The 25,329-nt window shown below is 31.1% G+C and overlaps 1 protein-coding gene across 3 annotated transcripts in view; it reads left to right on the top strand.

Moving 5' to 3' along the window:
• Positions 1 to 25,329, top strand: part of LOC142332105 (uncharacterized) — a 528,381-nt gene that overhangs the window by 232,706 nt on the left and 270,346 nt on the right. The gene's annotated exons all lie outside the window — the stretch shown is intronic.

Raw genomic sequence — 25,329 nt, 5'->3', positions numbered from 1 at the left:
AAATAATAGGTTTTCTTTTATCCACGTGTATGTATAACCAAGCTGTACACATCACTAAATGAACCTATTTTCATAATTTTTTTTTGTGTATAGGAAATTTTTCCGATTGTTATAATGTAGGTTTTTTCCCAGTTAAGTTAATTAGAAGTTTAAAAAACAAATAAAATACATTGTCCGGGTAAATGATTTGACGATATTAATTTATTTATTTCCTCCAGATAACAGACTGATTTCCAGTTACTGCAACTCATAATGTAAATGAGATGAAAATTTTATGTCTGACCGGATTTCTAACCCAGAGAACCTTCTTGAAGAATGATAAGCGACGCTACTACTACACTACGGAAATCAGCAGAGTAGTGGTACTCGTAATGTATTACTTATATAATTCTAATATTCAAATTTCATTTTATTTATTTTTGGATTAGGATTGAAGTGAAATGTACGGATGCATCGATATCTAGGTTAAATAGAAATCTTTTTATATCGCTTTCTACATAATTTTTTTTTTTTTTTTAAGAAAAAAAATTATTTCTTCATATTATTGGTTCTTTTGTGCACCCCTTTTTTTCCTCTTATAAACCATGCTTTTAATTGGGATAATCAAATTTCCAATAAAAATGTAAATGTTCGTTTGTTCAAAATTTTAAATCTTTTAAGGTTCTTCACCGATTGCTTTGAAATTCAACGTTGCATTCGAATGCACGCGTTTTTATATACGTAAGATTTCACATCTGTGACAGGTAAAAACACGCTTTTTTGGAAAAAAAAAACACCGCTATCTGTTGGACGTAAAAGCAATACACGCTCTACTAAATAAATATTTTACGATTCCATTTCAATGTTTCCTATATGGGTGTCCGCTATAGACTAATCTAGACCGATCTATGTGCGGGAAAAGGGAAATATTAAAGAACGAGAAAATGGAAAAAAGAAAAAAGCGGAAACCGGGGATAAGGGAATTGAAATGGGATAAGAGAAAAAAAGAAAAAGCGAAAGGGAGAAATATGAAATGGGAAAGAAACGGGAACGGGGAAATGGCGATAGGGAAATGGATAATGGTAAAAATGAAAATGGGAAAGGGTAAAAGGGAAAGTAAAGGTTAAATTTTGTGAAGTTCCGTAATGTTCATTTTGTTAATGTTTTATCAAACTTTCAATTGTGTTCATTTAATCTATGTGTATATATATATGTATACTCAAATCTAGCAGTAGCGAAGCATTGCTGGGTCTGCTAGTAATTAAATGATTAAAGTAAAGTGTATAAACAAATTTGTAAATAACGTAAAAAGATTGTACAAATTTTTTTTAAATTATGATTTTCAAACGTTTCGACTTTTTGAAGTCGGAGTCAATTAATAAAAACAATCAACTAACTTTTAGTTTGCATTAGCTTCAAAACGTTGAAATTTAATGAATTACGAGTACAAAAGTATAACTTTTCCTTTTTTTGTTTTTGAGCATATATATTTTCTCGGAAAGGTTGCCTTTTTTTTAAATTATTTAATTATACAGAGTGATACTTAAGTATGGGATACAGCTTTATACTGCATATCTGAGAGGTATTAGCAGGCAGAAAGAAATAGGGTTCTACCCCCCATTGTTAGTTTAAAAAAATCTGCATTATGATGTTGGGTTTTTAATTTTTTTCCGCCGTATTGAATCCCGGAGTAACAGTACAAGATGAAAAAATAAAGATGCTACGATTTGCTGATGATATAGTGATTTTAGCAGAGAGTAAAAAGGATTTAAAAGAAACAATGAATGGCATAGATGAAGTCCTATGCAAGAACTACCGCATGAAAATAAACAAGAACGAAAGTAATGAAATGTAGTAGAAATAACGAAGATGGACCATTGAATATAAAGTAAAAATAGGAAGAGAAAAGATTATGGAGATAGAAGAATTTTGTTATTTGGGAAGTAGAATTACTAAAGATGGACGAAGCAGGAGCGATATAAAATTCTGAATAGCACAGGCGAAACGAGCCTTCAGTCAGAAATATAATTTGTTTACATCAAAAATTAATTTAAACGTCAGGAAAAGATTTTTGAAAGTATATGTTTGGAGCGTTGCTTTATATAGAAGTGAAACTTGGACGATCGGAGTCCCTGAGAAGAAAAGATTAGAAGCTTTCGAAATGTGGTGCTACAGGAGAATGTTAAAAATCAGATGGGTGGATAAAGTGACAAATGAAGAGGTGTTGCGGCAAATAGATGAAGAAAGAAGCATTTGGAAAAATATAGCTAAAAGAAGAGACATACTTACTTATTGGCCACATACTAAGGCATCCTGGAATAGTCGCTTTAATAATGGAAGGACAGGTAGAAGGAATAAGCCAGGCCTTATTTGGAATATGTAAAACAAATTGTTAGGGATGTAGGATGTAGGGGGTATACCGAAATGAAACGACTAGCACTAGATAGGGAATTTTGGAGAGCTGCATCAAACCGGTCAAATGACTGAAGACAAAAAAAAATATTGAATCCACCGTATTGATTCAAACTTACTTCCTTGTACGAAGTAAAGGAGTATTGTGATCGCGAAAAATTTCGGTTTTCAGATTTCAACGGAAATATCCATTTTGACCATCCCTGAATCCATTTTGACTAGTTTCGGCGTGACGTCTGTACGTACGTATCTAGCATAACTCAAAAACGATTAGCCGTTGGATTTTGAAATTTTGGATTTAGAACTGTTGTAATAACATCTAGTTGTGCACTTTATCTTTTGATTGCATTCGGCTGGACTAAAAGTGTCCAAAAAGGTCAAAATAAAAAAATTGGATTTTGGACTTTTTCTTAACTGTAGTAATAAGCCTTCATTAAGTGGTTTTCAACGATATATCAAAGTGGTACTTATTTCATTGGTTCCAGAATTATAGCCAAATGAAATATTTGGATCTTACAAGGTGAAGGCACATCGGTTCGAATCACTTCATCCAGTTTTTTAACACTTTTTTAATTTAAATATACGATTTATTAATAATTATTACCTCTAATTGTAAAAAAAAAAAAATAATAATAATAATAATGGAAAATATCAGAAGTTATTAATGAAATAAAATTTTATGTACTTTTCATTTAAAAAAAATGTGTGTATGTAATTTAATAGGCGTACAAAAGAAGTCATGCGGTGTCTACATCAGATTTTTTTAAAACAGGAAAGTGGACGTATGACACGTGATTTCGATTTAAAATTTTACAAGAAAACAATGATGAACCCCGATTTTCTGTTTCAAATGTCTGTATCAAATTTTACCATTAAAAGTATATTGAAGTAAAAAGATGAAATGAGGAGTTAATAAGTTGTTATTGTTTCAACGTAATTCAAACTTTCTTTCTTTTCTTTTTCCTGTTTAGCCTCCGGGAATTACCGTTAGGTATTACTTCAGAAGATGAATGAGGATGATATGTAGGGAGTGTAAATGAAGTGTAATCTTGTACAGTTTCAGTGCGACCATTCCTGAGATGTGTAGTTAATTGAAACCCAACCACCAAAGAACACCGGTATCCACGATCTAGTATTCAAATCAGTGTATAAATAACTGACTTTACTAGGACTTGAACGCTGGAACTCTCGACTTCCAAATCAGCTTATTTGAGAAAACGCGTTCACCAGTAGACCAACCCGATACGTTAATGTAATCGAAACTGCATTGTTGTAAATTAACAGCTGATAAGTAACAAATATCCGCTGATATTATCACTGGAGGTTGAAAATAATATCAGTGATATAGTCGTTTACTTCGTTGTTGTGTTGTTAATTATTAGTTATTGTTTATTATCATCAATATTATAGCACTGATTAAAGTTCCTTATTGTATACATTATGAATGTAAAATGAAATAAAATTGTTCATGCAGCGCGTTTTACCTAGTTTTATTGTTAACACAATTGTTTTGTTATTGCAAATCTGATTGCTTATAACTCGATAACAAACACATAACAAAAAAACGAGGTTCACTGTTGTTTTCATCTAAAATTTTAAAGCGAAATCGTTGTCATATTTTAACCTACCTATTTAAAAAAAATTAAGTTGATTAAATATGGGGGATGCAAGATGGCGGACAAAAATTAAAAACCCACTATAATGAAGATATTTTTTTAACTATGTAGAACCCCATTTCTTTCTGCCTCCAACTACCTCTCAGGTATGCAATATAAAGCCGTTTCCATACTTAAATATCTCCGATATATTTGTATTTTCTTTTAAATGTTATGTTAATTCTGGATTTTTAAAATAAATATACAAAATGTAAGCTATCTAAGAACTCCTATTAAAGAATAATCTATGTGTATCCTAATTAAAAAAAAAAAATTATAGTTTTAATTACAATACGAATGAAGATATTTTAATTTTGTTTTTAAATTTTATCTTTATTAGTATTTAAAACATTGAGGTTTTTAATTATGATATCAATGGATTTTTTTTGGGGGATCAAGTCAGTATATACTCATGGTATTGTGTTAGATTATTCGTTAACGAGTCGTCGTGATAAGATAATGAAAGAATTCAGGTTCAAATTTACCTCATTATGTTTTTGTGAACAATTCAGTTATCAACAACACTACAACATCTATCCAATGTTAGTGATTAATGTGTATTGTATCGGTTTGTTGGCTAAACTTAGTAAGGTATTTTTTTTTTTAGTATTTCTTCCTTTAATTTTTATATTTTTCAGTAATAATATATAACAGATGAACTATAGAACGCGTTTTGAAAAAAGTGCTTGTTTTGTGATTTTAACTTATAAACCACTTCAATATTTAGGTTTATAGCAATATTTAATGTTAACTAGTAATGAAGCTAGTATAACTGTAGAAAAACGTTAGTCTTTTATAAGACGTTTAAGCGAAGTATTCATCTAAACGAATCCGCAGAAATAGTTTTATTTACGAAATGTTGCATAGAGATATTCTTATAAAGAGTGGTACAGTCGTTTTTAGTGCACGTAAACTATTTGGTTTTGTTTTAATTATCATTATACAGACGACAGATTATCAAAATTGTTGCACCAATTAACATGGAGTACAGTTGTTATAGGAATTAGAACAGTACAATATTTCTAAATTTTAATATTTTTCATTAGTCTGTGTTGTTGTAGAATAGTTACGTCATTTTCTTCTATTACAAAAAAAAAGTTCTTGTCATATTTTAAAGGTATATTCATGTATTTAAACCAATATAATCCATTTAAAAAAAAATATATATATATGTATAAAGTAAATGATCGATTGAATCAACTTATTTTTTTGGTTCTAGTGTTAATTCTGTTCGAAAATCTCTTCGTTCATACGTATAATTATATTTCATTTGGATTTTTCAGTTGAAATTTTACTCTATTTTCATCAATAATTGATGAAAAATTATTTTAAAGGTATTTTTAATACACAGAATTGCTAATAGATTCTACTGAAAATATTTATATTATTAATTTGTATCATAAGGAATTAAAAATCTACAATATTTCTAGATTTTAGTCTTTTTCTTTACTTTAGTCTTTGTTGTACAACTGTTACGTCCTTTTTTAGTTTCTTCTATAAAAAAAAAAAAAATTGTGTCATAGTATTATCTCATACCGTAACATTATTAACACAGGCATCCTTTAGTTTGTTTTATATTGGTGCAACTTTGAAAGTCCACGGATATATTAAAAAATAATTACCATGTATTTTGTCTATAATGATAATATAGATATATGTATTACAACATTAGATTTCCTTACTAACAATAATTGATGAAAATTAATTTAAAGGTATTTTTGATAGCGAGAATTCTACTGAAAATACTTATAGTATTGATAATGAATTATTGGTTTTTATTATAAGGAAACTTATCAAATATACAACAAAAAATGGAAGGAAAGAAAAAGGAGGCATAAAAATGACATTATCTCCTATTTTTAAACTAGGAAACTAATCATTTTATCGATTAAAAGAAACAGCTTCAGTTATACAATACATATTATTCAAAATTTTCAGGAAAATGAATGGGTTTCTCTGGAAAACGAAACTTATAACTCAAAATGTTTGATTGATTTCCTGGTAGACTTCAGTTTTTTCATTAGAAATCCTTTGTCAACTGTCTTCTACATTGTGCTACATTCGTATAAAAGACTACTACTGAGTTTATTACATCTCATCCGTCACCAGTCCAGAATATGTTGTTAATTAGAACTCAATTATTGTTGGATACATTCTACTAATTACTGATCCCATTCACAATTTTATTGAATAGTTAATAGGGATGGCATAAAGAAATGTTAACATTAAAATAACCCAAACCAATATTTTTTTGTCTTCAGTCATTTGACTGGTTTGATGCAACTCTCCAAGATTCCCTATTTACTGCTAGTCGTTTCATTTCGGTATATCCCCTACATCCTACATCCCTAACAATTTTTTTACATATTCCAAACTTTGCCTGCCTATTCAATTGTTTCCTTCTACCTAGTCTATTAAAACGACTATTCCAAGATGCCTTAATATGTGACCTATAATCTGTCTCTTCTTTTGACTATATTTATCCAAATGCTTCTTTCTTGATCAATTTTCCGCAACACCTCTTCATTTGTCACTTTATCCACCCGTCTGATTTTCAACACTCCTACAGCTCCGTATTTCAAATGCTTCTAATCTTTTCTTCTCAGGTCCTCCGATCGTCCAAGTTTCACTTCCATATAAAGCTACGTTCCAAACATATACTATCAAAAATCTTTTTCTGACGTTTAAATTGATTTTTGATGTAAATAAATTATATTTCTGACTGAAGGCTCGTTTCGCCTGTGCTATTCGGCATTTTATATTCCTCCTGCTTCGTCCATCTTTAGTAAATCTACTTCCCAAATAACAAAATTCTTCTAACTCCATAATCTTTCTCTTCCTATTTTTCCATTCAGTGAAATCTTCGTTATTTCTACTACATTTCATTACTTTTGTTTTGTTCTTGTTTATTTTCATGCGGTAGTTCTTGCGTAGGACTTCATCCATGCCGTTCATCGTTCCTTATAAATCTTTTTTACTCTCAGCTGGAATTACTATATCATCAGAAATCCGTAGCATCTTTATCGTTTTACCTTAAACTGTTACTCCGAATCTAAATTGTTCGTTAACATCATTAACTGCTAGTTCCATGTAAAGATAAAAAAAAAAAAAGATGAAAAAGTAAAGGGGATAGGGAACATCCTTGTCGGACTCCCTTTCTTATTACGGCTTCTTTCTTATGTACTTCAATTATTACTGTTGCTGTTTGGTTCCTGTAAATGTTAGCAATTATTCTTCTATCTCTATATTTGAATCCTAATTTTGTTAAAATGCTGAACATTTTATTCCGGTCTACATTATCGAATCCCTTTTCTAGGTCTATAAATGCCAAGTATGTAGGTTTGTTTTTCTTTTAAACTTTCTTCTACTATTAATCTGAGGCCTAAAATTGCTTCCCTTGTCCCTATACTTTTCCTGAAACCAAATTGGTCTTCTCCTAACACTTCTTCCACTCTCCTCTCAATTCTTCTGTATAGAATTCTAGTTAAGATTTGTGATCCATGGCTAGTTAAGCTAATTGTTCTGTATTCTTCACATTTGTGTGCTCCTGCTTTCTTTGGTGTCGTGACTATAACACTCTTTTTGAAGTCTGACGGAACTTCCCCTTTTTCGTAAATATTACACACCAATCCAAACCAATATAATTCATTTAAAAAATATATATATATGAAAAGTAAATGATCGATTGAATTTCCTTACTTTTTGGTTCTAGTGTTATTCTATTCGAAAATCTTTTCGTTCATACGTAGAATTATATTGCAAATTGGATTTTTCCAGTTGAACTTTAAACCGTTTTATTTTCCACTTGTGAGTTTCAGACTTTCGGTATTTTATTTTAATTAATATTAAAATGAAATTCTTAGTCTCTGATGTTTTATTTAATATTATACAGTTTTTTAAATTGTGAAAGTTTTGTAAATAAAGTGGAAATTTTTGAATAATTTAATATGTTAAGCAACTTAGTACTTACGTAATGAAAATAAATTTCAAGTTTTAAACTTTTAATTTCTAAAACGGTGAAGATATGGTTTGAAAAGATATCATGAGTTTAGAGAGAGAAAGAGATAAATGAAATGAGTGAAAAAGAACGATGTTGGCGGTGTAAAGTCATTAGTTAAGCTTAATTTACATTGTAATTCGTGCTTGTAATATTCAACTCTCATTTAAATAATTCCCGCTTGTTTTTCCTATATATTTTAAGTTGGTATTACGTATCATGTAGTAAGCTTCATTGCAAACTTAAATATTCTTACCAAGTAAGCAAATATCATTTTAAAACATTTCAAATATCATACGCGTATGTTTTATTTATTATTATACCTTTCATGTAATCCATATCTGAACCTCAGCTTATTAATAATTGTTTTTATTGATCTGTAGATGTTTTTCTCGTATACAAATGCATATATGCTGAGAGATTAACTCTTAAAAAAATAATTAAAAAAGTTTAAAACTTGTTTAAAATTATATATATATATATATATAAAATTAGGGTAGTTATTTAGTTGAGGTGCCCACCCCGAAATCACAAAAAAAAAAAAACATCAAATTCATTCAAAATTAATATTTATTCATTTAATGATGTATTTTGGGTGTCGGAAAATTAGTAAAAATTTACATTGTGAAACATATTATATTTAAAGATATAAACATGAAAATAAATTAGAAATTGTTAATCTGAATCAGATTGCGGTGATACCTTTGCAATCATCACACACGCGATTTGTCGAATCAATATGTATCTCCCTTATAATTCTCCATAAATGGTAAAATCGTGTTTTATAATCACAGTACTTCTTTTAAATAAAAATTCGGCCATGTGTCCGTGGAAATGGTTATTGGAATTTCTATAACGCGGGACATTGCTTCTTCCCTCCATTGACGTTCGATTGTCTGCGTATGTGCCCCAGTGTCCGGATCTATAAAATTGTACATATGACTCACAATTAAATGTTGGAAGCCTCCTGCTTGTAAACATCATAAGATTTCCATCAGTCAGTAATAATTGTAATACCTGGGTGCACGTAGTCCTTTAAAATGTGGAGCTAAGTTTCCTTATGACTTGTCGGTACTGGAACCGTAAAAACTTCTTTTGTGTCTCGTATTCCACCAAATATCCAATTTCCATTTATAATTCTGCCGCGATTATATTTTCGTTTACCGATTTTGGCTTCATCGATTTCTACAATTTTACCTACTCCCCAACCTTTTTCGAATTAGTACACAAATATTCAAAACAAATTTCCCGAAAATAATTTCTCTAATCTACCAAAGTACTAGACGATAAATTTAGTTCACTACACAACATATGTTTCCGAGGTGGCTTTATTACACACCATATTATGGAGAAACGTAAAATAACAGGTAATTCTAACCTAGCGGTGGCTAACCATGTATCGGAGTATTTCGAAACGGCTACGTTACACTGTTTATTTTCATATTTCTTATGTTTGTTAAGTACACGAATGCGTTTTCTATAACGGAAAACCTGTTGATCTTCATTCAGCTTCATTTCTTTATTACACGATGGACATTGTCTGTGTTTCGGCAAAATGCCATGATTGTAAAAAAGTTGTCTCGCATTATCAACCGACTGAAAGAATTCAGTAAGTGTAATAAATGTAAATTCTTATTTTTTACACATACATTTCAGGTTCAGCAGATTTTTTTTCATCCATTGTAGTTCATTCTATTTATTTACTGAACACTGTAAATTGTATGAAGAAAATTCAGAAAACGTAGACGCCGTGTGAGAATAGCAGACAACAATGCAATGTAATGAATAAGTTTTAAATAATAAAAGTAGTGTAGTGAATAAGAAAGAGGTAAGAATCTCCATCATCGAGTGTATGAATATTCAAACATCTACCTTTCCGACACTTCATATCCATCATAAAATACGTTTCAAAAGTGTTTACAACGATTTGTTATGTTTTTTTATGATTTCGGGATGACGCACCTCAACTAAATAACTATCAAAATTAGGTTTTATTCAATATGGCGGATAAAAATAAAAAACCCACCATAATGAACATATTTTTTTAACTATGTAGAACCCCATTTCTTTCTGTCTCCAAATACCTCTCGCATATGCAGTATAAAGCTGCTTCTATACTTAAATATCTCCCTGTATATATATTTAAAATGAATTCTCGGTGAGTTATGTTAAAAAGTAACAATATTTATGAAGGAAATAGAGCCCCGGTTAAAAATGAGAAAAAAAATCTCTTACGAAAGTTAAGCGTGACTTAAATATATATTTTATTTGGTAAAATTCATCCTTTTCTAGGATAATGAAAAAAAAAAGTATTTTTCATTAAGAGAAGATGAAATTTTGCTTTTAAATATTTGTATTTATCACGTAGTCTACATTTTCCCTTACATTTATGGTATATTCATTCAATAAATTTAGTTAAAAAATGATTATACTATCTTTATTTAACTAAGAACGGTTAAATTCAGGTAGAGCCCTTTGTTTTTACAGTTATTTTACAGATAATTAGATTATTAAAGCCAAAACAGCTGATTTGGAAGTCGAGAGTTCCAGCGTTCAAGTACTAGTAAAGTCAGTTATTTTTACACGGATTTGAATACTAGATCCGTGGATACCGGTGTTCTTTGGTGGTTGTGTTTCAGTTAACCATATATCTCAAGAATGGTCGAACTGAGACTGTACAAGACTACACTTCGTTTCAACTCGTACATATCATCCTCTGAAGTAATATCTGAACGGTAATTACCGGAGGTTAAACAGGAAAAAGAAAGAAAGATTATTAAAGACTTTAATTAATTTTGTTCAACGGGTCACCATTCCAATAATTATAGAAATTCTATGAAATCCTATGAAAATCTTGCTGAAATACGAAATGGATGTTTTCACATGTCTTCTGAGGATTGACATGGTTATTTCTTTTGAAAACCCTTAACCTGTTATCAATGACAATCCATTTTTTGTTCAGTACATTTGTAATAATCAAACTAAAATCATAGACTGGTACCGCTTGTTGAATTCTCCTAATATTCCAAAGAATTATGGATGGGATATACCCATAAGGTAGGGCGGCCGTGTCCGAACACGGCCATCTCCGGGACATCTGCCGAGAGGACCGTACTCCACAAGGTATTAGAAAACTGCCTCATGTCGTATTAAACGAACTACCGTGAAGGGGCGGTACGAGAGTAAAAAATGACAAACCAGCCTTAGGAGTCTCCATATTGCGTAACCTATAAATGGAAACCGCACAAAAATTCCGGCCGCGAAAGTGACCGTTTTCGCAATTAAATTTTTTTTTAAAACTATAAAAAGCTAGACATCACCCCACACCGTCCCACGAAGAGACCACAATTTCATTTAGTCAGCATATGCGACTCCCTCTGGAGAACGGGGCGCATTTCTCCCTCCAAATAACTAGGGCTCCGGTAGGCGCACTCCTGCTAGCCCATAGGTGCTGGTACCGAAAGTACTTCAGCGAATGGACTGAAGAGGAATCACGCCGGGATTACTAGGCTCAAAAGCTTAGTCTATCACGGTCAGAACCAGTAAATAAATTACACCATGGTCGATACGGATAGGAACGCAAATTAACAAATCCGTGCATAAATAAAACTTAAAATTTATAACCGCCACTACATAACCGATGAAATCCGCCCGATAATAGAAAGATTCAACAGCAAGGGACATTGTCCAGGCTCTGCGATCTGTAGGGAGAAATATTGAAACTCCCGCCATTCTTGCGTTCCTTTATTGGTAGGATATACTTTGGAGGAGGCCTTGAACTTCCCTTTGGATGATCCTGTTCGTCTCCTACGTTTCTATTATACTAACGCCTTGACCGTTTTCTGTTCTTTGTTTAATGGTACTTCTTTGATTCTGGAAAGTACACCTTTAGTCTGGTGGAATCCATAGAGTACTTCTTTAGTATGACTTAATCAGTAGATCTCTATGGATTGATCCGAGAATCCAATTAACCTAATTGCAACCGGGTGTTCAGTTAACCTAAAAGAAACATTTCCCGCTGGGTAAATTCGTATAATCTCTTTTAAATAACATTATAATAAGACTTTGATTGTTTAGAACAGAGGGGTTGCACTCATAAAATTTCCAATTCCGGAATGTTTGATTTTTTATTATAGCAGTAAATCGTGGATATCGATCTTTTATGGTGGTTGGGTTTCAATTAATCACATATCTCAGAAATATTCGATCTCGACTATGCAAGATTACAGTTCATTTACATTCATACATATCATTCTCTGAAGTAATACTGTACGATGATTCTGGAGGCTAAACTGAAAAAAAGATAGATAGACCGGAAGAATATAGTTGACAGCCGTAAGTGGCCGCCTATAATGACAATGTTAAAAAAAATGCAGATTCATTTCGATTGTTACATTGATAGAAAGCAAATCGTATCTTTTTTATGTCAAATGTTTTAACTTTTTTCCGTGAATTAGATTTTTAGCGATATATTTTTTTGCCGTTTGATTACAGAAAACCAAAATCAAGGTGCGTTTTTGTGCGGTCTGATTTTTATAATTTAGGCTAGACTTAAAAGTTAAAACAATTTTTTTGTGAAAAGATTTTTTATTTCTCTTAAAAAGTAGTACCGGAACGGGGTTGCTCACGTTCCTAGTTTAGTAGTTAAACTGGTAAATATTGTTTGTAAGAGGATAAAAATATTGTACAACTTATTTTGGCTCTTAAATTTTTGAAATTAGTATTTAAATTATTTTAAATTAATCTTTCATATTTTTGAAAATTCTCCAGCAGAGAACAAAGCTTCGTAAAGATTTTTCGATTGCTTATATATATATATATATATATATATATATATATATATATATATATATATATATATATATATATATATATATGCGTAAATAGAAACACTTAGTATTGGCTGATTAATGCTTACTCAATAAGTAAAAATGAGATCATTTTTTATTTTAATTCTTTATCTTTTTCCTCAAAATTAATTTTAATAATTTCATACGACCGCTCCAGATCAATTTACAAATACATCGAAGTTTCGAATTAACTAGTTTATGTTGCATAACTATTGTCGGAAATTCCAGGTACACTTTTATATCCAGGTAATTCCAAGAACAATAAATGTTTGTGTTACGTGAAGTATAAATTAAATACTACTATACAGAGTGTTTCTAAAATGACTGTGCTTTTTCGGATTCTACTTGTATAACTAAACCAAAAATGTCCTTAGGAAAAATGACAATTTCTCCTTCGTTCTCCCCTTGTCCTTCAATTTGTTATTTTTATAAAATAATTTATATCTCAAGTTGGGATAGACAACTTTAGTTTAGTTTTGAAAATCAAAACTAACAGCCGAGTTATGGAAAAAAAGTTGTAATTTTGGGCCAGTTTTCATGTTCTCTACTTTACGTTCAATTCGATGAAATATTAACTGTTTTTATTTATTGTTAATTCTAGTATTGTAAATTAGTATGAAATTAAGTAATAATTTTCTCACAATAATAGACCTAATAATTATTGACACAAAATTACATCAATTTTCTCCCATAACTCGACTATTTGTTAACCGATTTAAAAAAATAAAATGTCATTTTGTTCAAAATAAAAGGCTTAATATTTTAGTAAATAACATAAATTTTGATAAAACTAATATTTATGGAGATATAACGAATTGAAAAATAAACATGGCCGCCATTTTGTAATTTGCAAAGGTATTAAGTCCTGATTTTTTGCTAATTTTAAAACTTTATTACCAATACGTTTACCAAATATTAATGTGATTCGTCTATCCGAACTTGAGATAAAGTTTTATATAAAACTAAAAAAATAGCGGACAAGGGCGAGAACAAAGAGAAATTGCCATTTTTCCTAAGGATATTGTTTGTTTAGTTTTAAAAGTAGAATCCGAAAATGTATAGCCAGCACATCATTTTAGAAACATTTTGTATATGTATGTATATATATATATATATATACATATTTATTTATTTATTTCTCGGACCTTAGTCATTATAAGAAGACGAAAGACGCTCGTTTTCCCGTAATACCTTCTGCAGAACCTTACATACTAAATAATTAATGTTCATTTATACTGTATTGCATTTAATGGCAATTAATTTATTCTAATTGTGTAATATTAGTAATAATAATAAAATGATAATAATTATTGTAAATAAACGTTCAAAATAAAGTGATAAAAATTTATTTCCTCTCGTTTTAATTCAGTAGGAATTTTTTTTATCATTTTTTACATATAGAATATTCTTGGTCGAATGCCCATGCGATATAATGAAGGATTAATCAATATCTCCGTAGGCCCACTTCGTCTGCTTCAGTTCAAATACAATAACTTTTTTCTACGTAATAATAATACTAATAATAAAGTAATACTCGGTTGGCCTAGTTACCATAGTTGTATAGGTTGATATTAAAATGAAAAATTAGAATACAGATAACTATAAACATCAAACCACCCACGCAATTTAAGTACACTTATATTCATTCCCGCACTCCTGAATGCTACGTAAAAAGATACGAAATTTTTTTTTTTGTTTTTTTATCTAGTAGTAAAGGTCAATGAACTTAAATAAAAACAACTGTCGCAGTAAATGCGTCAGAAGGACGGATTTCCGGTTTCAGTTACATAGAAATCATAGTCAAAGTATCCAGTCTTTTACTCCGGCTCTTTTGAACCGATTCGCTTGAAAATCAATAGAATTCCATTTCTACTAGATTTATATCATTCTACCAAGTTTCATCGTTTAAAAAACTGCGCCTAGTAAAATGAAAAAAGCTGAAAATGTATCCAAAACACATTTTTGGCTTTAACTCTGGTTCCTGTGAACATATTCACTTGAAAATCAGTAGGGCTGTATTCCTAAGATGTTTACATCATTTCACCAAGTTTCGTCAAAATCGGTAATGATTTGCGTTCGGTAGACCTGACGAAAATATTTTACACATACATATCTATATACACATTACAAAATTTTGTTCAAGAGATTCCAAAACGTAAAGAAAAATTGGTGCCCCGTTCTTTGACGCCTGTTATAAAATCAGACCTGGCGTAGTAGCGATTTTTACAAATTCTTTGAAAATCCGTTAAAAGATAATATCTATTGCATTATTGTGTAATTTAAGAAACTTAATTTAAAAAAAATATTTATCGTGGTATGTAATTAAACGTTTAATTTAGTATATTCAATACTAAATATCATTACTCTCAGGAAAAGTAACTATAATTTATTTTATTTTATATTTCAACAGCTTCATAAAACAGAATAAATCGTTAAAGATTCTTGAATGATGTGACTATAAATAAGAAAAAAATCAATTTAAAAAAAAATCAGGATTTTAATTTTATTTAATTTAAACATTCTTTAACATTTTTGAGAATTTTTCTCGAAACAAACTTTTCCCGTTCTTTGATAGATTTAGCCGAGTGGCCGTAAAAATATTGCCAACTCATTAACAAGGCATCACCTCTGGAGCTATGGCCCAAGAATGAAAGTATGGTAATCGCTTAAAAATGAGGAATGGGTTTTTTCTCGACTTTTCATCATCCATGGACTCCCCAAAAAAGTGGGGGATAATATTCCTACGTACGTGTGTTGGCGTGTTTGAAGTTTCATAACTTTTGACGGGATAAACTGATTTTGATGACTTTTGTAGTCTCTTGTAATTAAAGCATTTTAGTACTGTAGATAAACCCACCGGGTTGGTCTAGTGGTGAACGCGTCTTCCTAAATCAGCTGATTTGGAAGAGTTCCAGCGTTCAAGTCCTAGTAAAGCCACTTATTTTTACACGGATTTGAATAATAGATCGTGGATACCGGTGTTCTTTGGTGGTCGGGTTTCAATTAACTACACATCTCAGGAATGGTCGAACTGAGAATGTACAAGATTACACTTCATTTACACTCATACACATCATCTTCTGAAGAATTATGTAAACGGTAGTTACCGGAGGCTTAACAGGAAAAAGAAAGAAAGAAAGTACTGTCGATAGGGTAAATAATTTTGGGGGTCAGTTTTCTCAAAACTTTGCAAAGATAACCTCCCCTTTATGTTAAGCTTAATACATGCGTGCATACTTATATATATATATATTTTTAAATTTACTTAAAAATTTCCCCTTACCCAAAATTCTAAAAAGTTATCTATTTATTTATTGCGTATTTTTTAACCGATCTTTTACTTATATCTTTCTAGGCATAGTAGTAGTAGTGCAAGTACCCCCCACCAAAAAAAAAACCCCAATACTTTGTGGAAAAAATGTGGTGGGGGAACCGATCAAAGTTTAACAATTTCTGTTTATTGAATTTTTTAAATTTATTTGAACTTTTAATAAAATATTGTAAAGAAATGTCTCGTACCCTTAGAAAAGAAACCTTAGGTAACATTTTTTCATGTCTCATTATTTTTTCTCTATACAGAGTCCGGCAGAAATAAATCCCCGATTTCCCATCGCTAATAGTGGAGCGCTAATAGTACAGGGCGTGGTATCTGTACGCCATTTTGTAGCGGATGACTTGCCATTTTAGTTACAACCATGGCGTGGATTGGTGGGCATCGTCTTTCATTATTGAAACCTATTTTAGAAATGGTGATTCTGTTATCAACACGCAGCGATTATTTCGTTCATATTTTCGGCTAGGTCGACATGTCGTGGTGTACCAATCAGTTACGGTTGTCCAGTTTTAGAGCTACCGGTTCAGCTTTCAAGAAGAAACCGCTAGGTAGGCCACGAAGCGTTCGAATACGCTAAAATATTTAAGCAGTTACACAATCTCCTCGTCGCTCAGCTGGTAAACACGGTGCTGCGTTACAAATTTTTGATCGGACTGTAAGGAGAATTTTACACGCCGACTTTAAGTTTTATCCTTGCAAAATGATATGATGGTCGTGCAACAGTTAAATGAACGTGACTGGATTAGCCATATTGCTTCCTGCCAGGCTATTTTGGAAGATTTTCCTGTGAATTCCATCGTGCTGTCAAATAACGAAGCCATTTTCATTTATCAGATTATGTTAACAACAAAACTTTCGGTACTGGGCAAAAAATAAACCCCTATAACGTCATGAGCGCCCTCTGCAGTTTGAGCGTATTACAGTTTGGTGCGCGGTAACTGAATTTAGAATAATTGGGCTATATATTTTTGAGGAAAACAGGCAATCAGTTACAGTAACTTCTGAACGTTACGTAAGAACGTTACGCGACCTCTTGTTACTAAGACATGAACTATGAAATCAAGCCGAAAATGTATGGTTTCAGCAGGATGGGGCCTGCTCACACAGCAAGACAATCAATAAACCTCCTTGAGAAATATTTTTTTCACAACGAGAAGACATCCCATCGTCTGCATAGTAACCCGATTTTGGAGCATGTGATTTTTTTTTCTTTGGGGACATCTTTTTTTCCTGTTTAGTAATTACCTTTCAGATAATACTTCAGAGCATGAATGAGGATGATATGTAAATGAAGTGTAGTCTTGTACATTCTCAGTTCGACTATTCCTGAGATGTGTGGTTAATTGAAACACAACCACCAAAGAACACCGATCTAGTATTCAAATCCGTATAAAAGTAACTGTTGCCTTTACTAGGATTTGAACGCTGGAACCTTCGACTTCCAAATCAGCTGATTTGGGAAGACGCGTTCACCACTAGACCAACCCGATGGGTTCTCTGTGGACATCTAAAGGCTGAAATCTTTACACAAAAACCAAGAATCCCCGATCGTTTAAAAGTTGCTATCCATCAACAAATCGCTGCAATATCATTGGAAATGACAAGAAAAACATGCGGAATTTAAGGGAGAGTTAAAGTCCTGTATAGATAGTGAAGGTTGGCGGCATATGAACGACCTTCACTAAATGTGAAAGAAATAATCGCTGCGTGTTGATAACAGAATCACAGTTTTTAAAATACGTTTCAATAATGGATTCGCGATGCTGACCAATCCACGCCATGGTTGTAACTGAAATGACAAGTCATCCGCTACAAAATGGCGTACCGATACCACGCCCTGTACTATTAGCGCTCCACCAGCAGCGGTGGGAAATCGGGGATTTGTTTCTGCCGGACTCTGTATAATGAAAAAATAATAAGACATGAAAAAATGTTAGCATACTTTTTCTTAGGGTATGATGAAAATTTATTACAATATTTTATTAAAAGTTTAAAATAAAATTAATAAAAGTTACGCGAAAATAAATGGCAAACACTGTTCTTTAAGAATATATTATTTTTTTAATAATTTTATTTACATTTCAAATCGAGGAGTTATTTCTGCTGGACTCTGTATAAGAATAAATTCTTATTTTCCAATGCAAGGAAAATGTAATAATTTATTGCCAATTTTTTTTTGCATATTTCATGCTTTATTTTTATTACTAACGTAGTTTAGTGTCAAGTTTTTAGTTCAGTGGTTTGTATGGTTTTTAGTTATACAAAACCACACAGGTAATAGGCTAATAATGTAGTATACCATATTTTTACGCGGAAATATTTAATATAAATATTTCCCTTGACTGGAACTATCAGACAACGCGGTCTAATAATTATTTTTATTGAGGAAACAGTCGACCGCTTTGTAAAAATAACAGTACGATGGTGTATTTCTATCCTATAACGTATGTTCAGTGCCTATACTGGAATTATGCTAATTGTAATTTTGTGGACTTTTAACCAGCATGTTGAAATTATTTTTTTAATCTATATATTATATATATATATATATATATATATACAAACGAAAATAAATACGTTATAATTATTTGCTTCTTCTATATACAAATTATGAAAGTTTAATATTACTGTTCAAATTTTTTTTTTTTACTTATACATTGAGAAACTGTGCAACAATGCATTCTTATAATTTTTGTATTAATTAATCTTTTTCTTTTAATAACTGAAATATCTCTTTATGCTATATGCACATCACATTTCTTAAATGTTCTAGTTTTTACTATAATCTTATCATATAAAACTCATTTTCACATGATCTACACATATTTATTTTTCTGATGTTACTTTATAACTTGAAGACACATTTTTCCGATTTAAATTAAACCTTATTATTGGAAAACTTGATTTTAAGAAAGAAAAATAAAGTTTATAAATATATCTGGGGCGGTGCTTCGTGTTAATAAAAAAGTTATTTTCTTGTAACTTAGTTTTTATTTATTTTTTTAAATTTTTTTATAATAAATTAACATACCCGTCACGGCATACCCGCTGTATATGGTTATTTGTGTTTCCCGTCGAGGTCTTTTGTTTTTTTTTGTTTTTAGCCAATTAACACGCGGCAGGTGCAGCCAGTCGCGTCGCACGTACAGTAACAATGGCTATGTTCGTTTAATTTCCACGCCGAACACCGCCGCACCCCTTAAAAGATTGAAATTTAAAAAAAAAACACGAAAATAGTTCGTTTGAAAATGGAAAAAATTGGGAATAACATTGTTTTTTACTTTTCTTCATCCCTTTCAAGGTCAGATTTCAAAAATCTATAAAATGGGTTTTTAGAAATTCATAAGAAGATTACACCTTCAAAAATCAAGTTCATATCTTTATTTTTTACCGAGAATTGAAAAAAAAATCCCTTTTAGGTAGATTTCATAAGAAAGCTTTCTTTCTTTCTTTTCCTGTTTAGCCTCCGGTAACTACCGTATAGACAATACTTCAGAGGATGAATGAGGATGATATGTATGAGTGTAAATGAAGTGTAGTCTTGTACATTCTCAGTTCGACCATTCCTGAGATGTGTGGTTAATTGAAACCCAACCACCAAAGAACACCGGTATCCACGATCTAGTATTCAAATCCGTGTAAAAATAACTGGTTTACTAGGACTTGAACGCTGGAACTCTCGCCTTCCAAATCAGCTGATTTGGGAAGACGCGTTCACCACTAGACTAACCCGGTGGGTTAGGTAGCTTTCATAAGAAAGCTACCTATTGTAATGGGTACCATGATTCGTTTTCCGGAAAATTTCGATATATCTTCGTGTTTCACATCTAGATCCTAAAACCATCAAAGGTTTATATATATATAAGTTATATATATATATATATTTATGTTATATATTTCACTTTCTTGTGGACACGTTAACTGCCGTAATTTTGTGCCAATCATTATCAAATTTATACATAAAATATAACGACCCAAAATCTCGGTCGAGTTTGTTAATGGGTAAAGTCAGACCATCGGGGTGGAAATGAGAGGGCTTTTTCGAAAAAACAAAATATTGCAATAACTTTCTAATTAAGTAAAATATCAAATTCGTTTAAAGTTCCTATTATTGTTTGGATAAGGACTTAAAACTTCTCTCGGTAAAGTGTTTTGATATCACAAACCCTTGGTCCACGGAGTAGAAAAAATGGGGTTTCGAAGACAAAAAATCATACCTTCCTTAATAGGCACAGTATCGAATCGGTTTAAAGTTTTCGTTTGGTCCTGTAAACACTACCTAAAACGTTTCTCTGAAATAATTTTTGATATGAACAACCCTTACGGCAAGGGATGACCAAAATGTTACTGGAATTGTAAGAAGAGGAGGCTTGTCGTATGCTAAGCATGTGAAACCTTTTTTCACATGCAACCTTTGTCGTATTGAGTAAATTTGAAGTTTTTCTTAACTTTAAGGCGGAAATATTTTTTACCCCCTACTTAACAACGGTGACCTCCGCCTTCAGGCGTGCCGAAAGGGATTTTTAAATGTGCACTTACACCGTAAGAAGAACGTGTATACAAATGTTCATCAATTTATCTTGGTGATTTTTTCTCAGCTATGTTTATGATTGATTCACGACTTGTTATTTTATATTAAAGCATATTACTTGAAACAACTGATAAATAACTCAATAGTTTGTTTTTTTTTTAGTTTTAGAATTAAACCCTTGAAAGAAAGAAATATTGCCTAACGGGAACGGGATTCTGCCCCACACATAATTTATAAAGAAATTTTCTTCCGTAAGTTTACAATAATAGAAAAGTTTATAGAACAAAAATGAATAATCATTAAAAAAAATAATATAAAACATTTTTTGAATTCAATTTTCTTAACATCTGATGATACCGTTGGTATTATACCATCTATATAAAAATAAAGTATCCACTTTCCAACAATTGTGAGTATTGACTATCCAAGCGCTTTCGGATTATTTCTCCATCATCAGGGATTGCTGATTAATTATGAATTTTTTTTAGTTGTGCATAACAGTTGTAAATACGTTTTTTTAACGTTGACTCATTTTAACTATTGACATTCAACTTACGAACAAAATAATTTTAAATTTTATTTTCATTTTAATTCCCGTTTATAAAAATTTATATGCACAATTATAAAATTCATAATTAATCATTAATCCCTGATGATGGAGGAATAATCTGAAAGCGCTTGGATAGTCAATACTCGCAATTGTTGGTAAGCAGATGCTTTATTTAAAAAGTTTTTGAATCATATATTACCTTCTTTTTTTATAAAAAAACATTTTTCCGTCATTTTCTTACTTATTTTCGTACTAGTGTAAGTACCCTATCTTCGACGGACAAATACTGAATTTTAAGTTTACAGTTGCCTTTTTTTAAGTCTTTTGTAAATTGTTAATTCAATAAATTTTTTATTTAATTTTTCTTAAGAATTTTTTTTAACAAAACTACTAAATTTCAATTTTCTAAATAATCAAAAATTGAAGAATTAATACTGATTTAATTTACTAAGCGTTTGATACCGTTGGTATTAATTGTATAAATTAAATTTCCACTTACCAACAATTTAAAAAGTGTAAATCCTACTACTTTCGGAGCTGTTACTTCATCTTCAGGGATTTTAATTTAAATTCAAATCAATAATCGTTTTTAAAATTAAATTGTAATGTTTATAATAGTCGGTTGTAAAGAATAAAATTAATTCTTACGTCAATAAGACAGTAGCGTTATGCTTGTAAGATGTAAACTACACTATTATTCGCAACTATTATTATTATTATTATTATTATTATTATTACTATCACTATTATTAGTCGCAAACTAGTCGTGACTATTATTTTAATAGTCGCAAACATCTTACAAACATGACGCTACTGTCTTATTGACGTACGAATTAATTTTATTCTCTACGACGACAAATAATTATTGATTTGAATTTAAATTAAAATCCCTGAAGATGGAGTAACAGCTCTAAAAGTGCTAGGATTTACACTTTTTATTGTTGGTAAGTGGAAATTTGATTTATACAATTAATACTGAATATGAGAAAACTCTAATTTTTATGTACAGTAAATGTAATGATAAGATTGTGTCCTCATTTATCCAGTTTGGTTGTGTAATTTAAATTCCAATTCTTGGTATTTTTATTTAGTATCTTAAGAATAATTATCAAATCTCATTTTCCAGTTGGTTTAAACTTTTAAATTAAACTTTTTAACTTAGATATTTTTTTTATTGTACGAGTTTTAAACACCGTTTACTTGCGCCAAATAAACTGTAATTTTTTTGTTGTAAGGTTTGACTACTCTTTACCCTTTTAAGGGTTGTTTATTAAAACAGCATTTATATTTATTTTTCCTGTAAATCTTTTAAGTATATATTCCAAATTTTATATATTACTAGCAGACCCGGCAATGCTTCGCTGTTGCTATATATATATATATATATGTATAGATAGAGAGAGAGAGAGAAAGAGAGAGAGTTTAAATCAACACAATTAAAAATTTCATAAAAAAATTTAAAAAACTGAACTTCACAAGTTTTACCTTTCACTTATTCTCCTTCCCCTTTTCCCTTTCCAATTTCTCCCTTTCACTCTTTTCCCTCATCCATCTACCAGTTTCCTTTTTACCCTTTCCCGTTTTTTCCTTTTCTCTTTCCGCCTTTGCCCCGTTTTCCATCTTCTCCTTTTGCCCGCGCGTAAATCGGTCCATTAGTTTTTTGGTCTTCAGCGGACACACATACGAACTTGCCTTTTATATATATAAATAATAAAAAAGCCTGTTTGTATATTTGTTTGTTTGTTTCGTAAATATCTCGACACCGGCCCCATCTAGCTAGTATAGTTTTTGCAAAAATATTTATTTTCACGTAACTAATATTCATATTCTAAATATGAACCAAATCGGTCCATAAATATAATTTTTCTAAATATCTCAACCCCAGCGCTATCTAGCGAGTTCATTTTTTGCAGAGTTAATTATTTCCATGTAAGTAACATGTATTCTGAATACGAGGCAATTCGGACCATAAATACAATTTTTCGAAATATCTCGACGCCAGTGCCACCTAGCGGGTCCAAACTAATTCAGAAACCTTCCTTGGAATGCGTCCAACCATTCCCCAAAGTTTCATCGCTATCTGATGAACGGTTTAGGAAGGCATAAGAGGCATACACATAGATAAACATTAATTTTTATATTACATTTATTTTTTAGTGTTACTTTTATGAAGGTATTTTTATATACTGTGTAAAGAGTGATTTTCAATTTTCATTAACTGTTTAAGTCGAAGATCTCGTATTGTTAAAGGTTAAGCAACTTTTACTTGCGTCAAGTAATTTTTTTTTTGTAGAATTCAACGTATTTATGAAAAAGTGTAATATTTATGAAAAAGGGGAATTTCCGTCAGACTTCCCTCAGAAAAAAAGTGTTATAGTCATGATACCAAAGAAAGCAGGGGCAGATAAATGTGAAGAATACAGAACAATTAGTTTAACTAGTCATGCATCAAAAATCTTAACTAGAATTCTATACATAATTGAGAGGAGAGTGGAAGAAGTGTTTTGAGAAGACCAATTTGGTTTCAGGAAAAGTATAGGGACAAGGGAAGCAATTTTAGGCCTCAGATTAATAGTAGAAGGAAGATTAAAGAAAAACAAACCAATATACTTGGCGTTTATAGACCTAGAAAAGGCATTCGACAACGTAGACTGGAATAAAATGTTCAGCATTTAAAAAAAATTAGGATTCAAATACAGAAATAGAAGAACAATTGCTAACATGTACAGCAACAGTAGTAATTGCAGAACATAAGAAAGAAGCCGTATTAAGAGAGGGAGTCCGACAAGGATGTTCCCTACCTCCGTTACTTTCTAATATTTACATGGAACTAGCAGTTAATGATGTTAAAGAACAATTTAGATTCGGAGTAACAGTACAAGGTGAAAAGATAAAGATGCTACGATTTGCTGATGATATAGTAGTTCTAGCCGAGAGTAAAAAGGATTTAGAAGAAACAATGAACGGCATAGATGAAGTTCTACGCAAGAACTATCGCATGAAAATAAACAAGAACAAAACAAAAGTAATGAAATGTCGTAGAAATAACAAAGATGGACCGCTGAATGTGAAAATAGGAGGAGAAAAGATTATGGAGGTAGAAGAATTTTGTTATTTGGGAAGTAGAATTACTAAAGATGGACAAAGCAGGAGCGATATAAAATGCCGAATAGCACAAGCTAAACGAGCCTTCAGTAAGAAATATAATTTGTTTACAACAAAAATTAACTTAAATGTCAGGAAAAGATTTTTGAAAGTATATGTTTGGAGTGTCGCTTTATATAGAAGTGAAACTTGGACGATCGGAGTATCTGAGAAGAAAAGATTGGAAGCTTTTGAAATGTGGAGCTATAGGAGAATGTTAAAAATCAGATGGGTGGATAAAGTAACAAATAAAGAGTTGTTGCGGAAAATTCATGAATAACGAAGCATTTGGAAAAATACAGTTAAAAGAAGCGACAGACTTACAGGCCACATATTAAGGTATCCTGGAATAGTCGCTTTGATATTGGAGGGACAGGTAGATGGGAAAAATTGTGTAGCAGGCAACGTTTCGAAATAAATTGTTAGGGATGTAGGATGTAGGGGGTATACCGAAATGAAACGACTAGCACTAGATAGGGAATCTTCGAGAGCTGCATCAAACCAGTCAAATGACTGAAGACAAAAAAAAAAGAAGGATTCAACAACATCTTTTTACCCTTCCTTTAGGGTTTTTCATTAAAATAGTCTTCATACTTTTTCCCCGAAGACCCTTTAAGTAATAACTTTGTCAAATTTAAGGTTTCTGTCTACAGAGAAAACAAGTGAATTAATGAAGATTTGAGTCAGTGATGGCTACTCAATGTTATGTGTATATTTATATATATATATTTTTATTTTTTGTTTTACAAGATCAGTTCTTTAAACTTCATCGACACAAAAGAATTTATATTTTTCAGCACACATTTTTTAAAAAAATTTATTTTAAAATGTCAAACTAATTAATATTTGGAACAGCCAAATTTGATAATAACATTAA

This window comes from Lycorma delicatula, chromosome 11 (genome assembly GCF_047948215.1).
Source record: "Lycorma delicatula isolate Av1 chromosome 11, ASM4794821v1, whole genome shotgun sequence".
NCBI classification, from domain to species: Eukaryota; Metazoa; Arthropoda; class Insecta; order Hemiptera; family Fulgoridae; genus Lycorma; species Lycorma delicatula.
Note: the sequence above shows the minus strand (reverse complement) of the source record. Positions and strands in the feature narration are given on the sequence as shown.